Source organism: Mastomys coucha, unplaced genomic scaffold (assembly GCF_008632895.1).
Source record: "Mastomys coucha isolate ucsf_1 unplaced genomic scaffold, UCSF_Mcou_1 pScaffold21, whole genome shotgun sequence".
Taxonomy (NCBI): domain Eukaryota; kingdom Metazoa; phylum Chordata; class Mammalia; order Rodentia; family Muridae; genus Mastomys; species Mastomys coucha.
This window is the reverse complement of record NW_022196904.1, coordinates 125842247-125848480: the sequence shown is the minus strand read 5'-3', so window position 1 is coordinate 125848480 and position 6234 is coordinate 125842247.

Here is a 6234-nt window from a genome sequence, read left to right as displayed (position 1 = left end):
AGTAGCTTTCACACATGTAGACCAACCTTATCTTGAGATCATGTGCATGATTGGCTATACAGAATACAGGATTGACCTGGCTGCAGTCCTCAAGCACTTAGAAAATCTAGGTGGCTGATGGGTCCACAGGTCCTGTATCTGCAAAAATATTTTATGCTAAACATGTGCAAAATGTCTTTTCTTGTCGCGTCGTCCTAAATAATTCACTATGCAAACTATTTACATAGCATTTACATGTTATTAGGTATTATATGAAATCTAGAAATAACTGGAAATGCGGGGAGAGAGGTGGTATATGTAAATCTTATGATGTTTTACATAAGCACCCGAGCTTCTGCACTTTTGTATCCACGGGACATCTTAAAACCAACCCTCATAATACTCAGGGATGACTGTGTATGCTTTGAACTATTGCAAGGCTGGCTCCCCTTTCCTATAGACCAGACACTGGATGGTGATGCTGTGTCTGAGACAGTGCCTATTTCGAGTTACCCGTTCTCTTTGATTTCTGCCTCAAACAAGACCTTAAGCAGCCAGTCTATGAGATGCGATGGGATCAAGCTGGGTCCATTTGGTAGCCATTTGCACACCCCCTTCTTTACGACTTCTCCTGTTCTGCTCATGTGCCATGTGCTTCTGCAGGTAGGAAGCTTGAGTAGAATGGTCTGTGAATACTGTACTTTATGACCTCAGTTCTTTGCATGGGGCAGTTAGTTATGAACCAACATGGCAGGAGAGACGCTGTACTGAGATGGAGTCACCAACTGACTTTCTTTACCAGCTGCAGTATTTAGAAATCAGTGTGCCTTCTCGGAACTCAGAAGCTATTTTGGTTTTGTTTTTTTTGTTTTGTTTTTGTTTTTGAGCAAATGAAGTCGTTGTCTGGTCATCACAGGCCAGATAAGCATCCAAGCAAACATCGGCACAAAACTTCTTCTAAGCATGCTCACTCCGTTTTGCTTATATTTTGAGTGTGGCAGTTTTGAAAACTATTTTAGTTTTTTATGGTTGCAGCATACAAAGAAAACGAGTGTTTCTTACAGGAAACTTCCCAGGTTGGAATTTTCATGTCTCACTTCCTCTTTTGGTTTTCATTCGTTCATCTGAAAGACATGAGTAGCTTTATTTTCAAAGCTTACCATGTGACAAGCGACATGGGTAGGGTTTGTTGGGAGCAGGTTTGCTTTCTAGCTTCCCCATATGTGGAACTGATCTATGCTTGAGCTCACTGAGAATGCTAACGCAGTTTCTTACTTCACCATCAGCCTGTCTGGGTTCACCTTCAGGTTGGGGCTGCTATATCTGCACCAGTTGGAATGGTATAGGAGAGGGTAGCCATGCCCCTGAGACCAGGTAGAATATGGGTAGCCAAGTCCTCTAAGCCCTAGACTGATGCCCTGAGGTGGGAAAGTGAAGCCTGAAGAAGAAGCTGGGTGTGGACATCCAGATCCAGAGAGACTCCATCACTGTCACCAACTGGACACTTCTGGCTGCTGGCTGTGTATCTGAGCTGCTTGGGTGAGTGTTAGAGATTATTTGTTTCCAAGTGAGTTTAGAAGAAACTGTGGTTGGCTTTAGACACAGATGTATGTGTCTTTCTTTCTCCAGGGCACATGGAGAAGCCACTGAGATGGAGAGAATAAGAAAGAGTTATTTAAACCCTTTAAATAGCCCACCTCAAGTGTTTGATATCAATTATTTGGCTATTGACAAACATCTCTTTATCTGTATATAAGTGTGTGTGTGTGTGTGTGTGTGTGTACTCAGGCACATGTGTGGAGAACAGAGGACAACTTCTATGATGGCGTCTACCTTGATTTTGGAGACAGGTGTCTTTTTAGCCCAGAAATCACTAAGTAGGTTAGAGTGGCTGGTCAGAAAGCCCCCAGTTCTCTCATCTCTGTCTCTCCAGCACTGCAATTACAAATGTATGCCATTATGCTTACATAAATATACATACACGTGTGTGTGTATGTGTGTGTGTGTGTGTGTGTGTGTGTGTGTTGGAAATTGAACTCAGGTCCTTGTGGCCTGGCTTTTGCAAAATATAAGAACTCAGCCTCAAAGATCCAAGTTTGAGACAGGTCTGAGCTGAAGTGGATATACATGAGAGACCATATACTCAGAAGACAAGCCCGGCACCTACAGGCCCACCTATGAGGTTGCTGGGGCTCCAATAGGGGAGTCATTGTGGATACAACTGGTGCTGGGGAATTGTTCCTTCTTTAGTGTAAAGGGTGAACTTATGTTAAGCAGCTTCTTACTTCCCCCTGGCCATCTGAGGTGTTCACCTCCACTCAGAGTAGTAAAGGACAAGAAGCCGAGTATTAGCAAAGGGCTGGCCTGAGGCGGAAAGCTCAAATCATTTGTGGGCTCAGGCACAGAGTGGACTGTGCTGGCTCATCAGCATGCTGCATAAGGTCAGGGACACTTTCCCTGAGCCAGCAAAGTAGAACAAGTCCTTGTCACTTGAGGGGTTGCCCATGCTTCAGAGAGGCCAGCAGAACTTGAACAGCTGTTCAACAGGAGCAGCAGTCAGGAATGACAAACTCATCTCTCCAGCTTGCGGAGGGCTGGTCAGTGCTGGCTTGGCATCATGAATGCCTTAGGGCAGCAGGGTGTGCAGGAAGGACAGACTTGGGAAGCAGGTGTAGTGGGGCAGTACATCCACAGGAGTCAGGTAGATGCAAATGATATGTAGAAATTACATTACGAAGGTGAAAGGTAGACCTGGAAACTGGCTGAGGGTGAACTTATCAGCGTTAACACAGGAATGTGTGTTAACGGAATATGCTTTGTCCACATAAGAACAATTGGTTAATATTTAGATGAGGACTGGGGATGGAGCTCTGTTGGTAGCATGATTGCTTAATGTTCATGCAGCCCTGGGGTTTGCATAAACTGGGTATGGTGGTGCACACTGTAATCCCAACACTTGGGAGGCAGAGGCAGAAGATCAGAAGTTCAAGGGTTTGCATGGCTACAGTATGCGTTTGAGGTTAGCCTTGGCTACAAAAGAATCCATCTAGAGGAGCAGGAGGATGAAGAGGAGGAGGAGGAGGAGGAGGAGAAAGAAGGAGAAGAAGAAGAAGAAGAAGAAGAAGAAGAAGAAGAAGAAGAAGAAGAAGAAGAAGAAGAAGAAGAAGAAGAAGGAGAAAAACAAGAAGCTAGATGACCCCAAATTTCTTCATATCTGTTAAGAAAATGCATTTTTTAAAAGTGTGTCAGCCAAATGCCAACAAAAACATCTCGCTTTTTCCTTTTCAGGGGCTGACACTGTCTCCTTGCCTACCCCTGTAAATTTGATCCAGGTTTGGTGGCTCAGTGACCAGTCCTATCAACGGCACAGTGCACACATACTTAGAGGTGTCTCAGACCTGCCTGCCCATTTCTTTATGGCTTCTTATGAATTTCCTCCAAAGGAACCATAAATTCCAGCAAGTTCAAATGAGCCTCCATGGCCACTCCATCAGCCTCATAGCAGGTTCAGTGAAACTGAGTCTTACAGAAGTCTGCTGGTGAAGAGCTTGCCAGCTCCCAGTCTTTCGCCCGGCACTGCAATCAATAATGTATTATTTCCTTCACCACCATGCCCTGTACTTTCCCATTTTGAATTAGTCGTTGAGTGTAATATTGGGTAGCAGCCATCCATTTCTGCTGGCCTCTGACGTGTGACCACTTGGAGTCTGACAGCTCTGGGGGATTGGATCTCTTTGTGTTTGGCCAGAGAGTTTAGGACAAATCTAACTGATCCATCTTAACCTCACCTCCAATCCCTGATTCTGTCTGCCTTTTCTTCTGCCCTCATCTACCACTGCGGTGACCCCAGCCTCCAACTGGAGCCATAGACAAACTGTTATCCAGTCTTCCTAAGAGTTTCCCCTGCAAATCCATCTTTCCCTTGCTGTGTAGAGTGTGTACTTTCTCTGCTGTACTTTTCACCCCCTGTTCCTCTCCGGTATCTCATGGATTCTGTTGTCTTCTTCGAATTCTTTGCAGTGCTTAAACCTCCAGGACAAGTTCCATAACTTGTTTCCTGTGCATTGGGCACACAGAAGTGACCCCCTCCGACATCCCCATCACGTTTGAGCTCCCTGTTTGTAGGCAAATACTCTGCGGCAAACCCAGCCCCCCAGTTTTACCCAATTTCTCTGCTTAGATCACGTGAGCCAGAATGATTGTGCTGTTAAGGTTTTATTTACTTTGAATTTCAGTGTTTTATGAACATATATTTGATACACAGTAATGAAAAGTGACACCTCTTGTTATTTATGGCTTGCCTCTTAGAGCTCTCCCTCCCTCTGCTTGCCTTTCTTGGTGGTTATTGCTGTGAGTAGAGCTGGTGGTCTTTTGAGCAGGTGAGATCATTGCTGGCTCATTGAGGAGTGTGGGCTCTAGAGCAGAGAGCAGAAGCCATGCTTTCATAGGGTGGAACATTGCCAGGATCCCTTCAGCTGCAGACGACTGAGTCCCTTTTAACACTTTATGCCACAGTTGGGGTTCCATAGGATTGTTCAAAGAACTTGGCTGGATGAGAAATGGGCCATCTGTCATTGAAATCTTGCCTGTCTTCTTCATCTCTGGATTCTGTTTTCTTTCCTTCTTTTTACTTATTTGTTTTTTAATTAGCTTTCATAGCAACAGGCTTCCTTGTAGCATTTTCTGCAGAATTTCTCCACATCACTCCTGCCCTCCATCTCCCTACAATTCTCCCTTAGTATTGATTCTCATCCCAGCCTTCCCCCTTCCCCTGTAAAATGCTATATGTCCTCTTGTCTGCTCTATCTCCTTCCTCCTTCCTTTAATTCCTCTTCATCCTTGTCTCCTGAGCTCTGTCCCAGTTTCCTGGCCTTTGCCTACCTTTGTTTCCATCTACAGCCATGTAGTTGACAATTAGAAGCTAGGTCTGCATGTGAGAGAGTAGATGTCATTTGTCCCATTTGTAGATGAGGCCAGGTTACCTCACATAAGATGTTTGCAAGAATATCCATTATCCTCCAAATCTCTTAATTTCTGCTTTCTACTCCACTCCACGGGCTTCCTTTGTAGCTCTCTTCCCCCATTTTCACAGGAAGTATGGCTGCTGACACCCAGAATGTTATTCTTGGTGAAAGGAGAGCAGAAGTCTTCCAGTTGTTTCTGGGTTGGGACTACTGTAGGACTTGTAAGATGGCTGGGTGGCTGGCCTGATAGTAATTGAATCAGGGCCTATGAGAGAAAGGTCAGCCTGTGGATATTTTAGAGAGTGAGTCTCATGGGAGTGAGGGGTCTTCAGAAAGACTCACAAGAAAATCCTGCTGAATAAACTACACTATGGTCCTTGTGGATAAGAAAGAAACATTTTAAAAGCAAACAAACTAAAAACATAAGATAGTGTATATGTGGGTGGTGTGTGTGGTGTGTCCTTGACCAGGCATGCAGATGCTTGTGTAGAGGCTAGAGGTTGGTGTCTGGTCAACATAGGGTATCTTCCTCAACCTCTCTCTCTCTCTCTTTCTCTCTCTCTCTCTCTCTCTCTCTCTCTCTCTCTCTCTCTTTCTTTTTTGGGGGGTTTTTTTGAGACAGGGTTTCTCTATATAGCCCTGGCTGTCCTGGAGCTCACTTTGTAGACCAGGCTGTCCTCAACTCAGAAATCTGCCTGCCTCTGCCTCCCAAGTGCTAGGATTAAAGGTGTGTGCCACCACTGCCCGGCTAAATTCTCTCTTCTATATTACTTACCTACTCAGAGTCTCTAACTGAACATGGTACTCACCATCAGGCTGGACTGGCTGGTGAGGTAAATCTCCATGATCCTCAGTCATGTGTCTGCCTCCCAGTGCAGGGAGCACCAACCATGCCCTGATCTTTATGCCAGTGCTAAGGTTTGGGGTCTCAGGGCCTCATGCTTGAGCAACAAGCAGAATTTATCCACTGAGATACCTCCCAAGCCCCATCTTTTATGCTAAGTGGGTGCACCTAAGGACCTTGTTTTTGAACTGCCTCTGGATCTTGTGACTTGGATTAGCACATCTATTTACATAGCTTCTGCAAGCCATTGCATAACACATTTCATTTCTGCTATTGGCCCCTACTCATTATCCTCTCATTTGATCTAGTCAATAAACAACAGAATATATTATAGCAACTGCTCAGAAAAACAATGTTTTTCTCTCATAAAATCTTAGAAGAGGAAACGTTACACCTGCCATCACAGATTGGACGCAATCCTGTGTTAATCCAATCGGTGAATGTGCC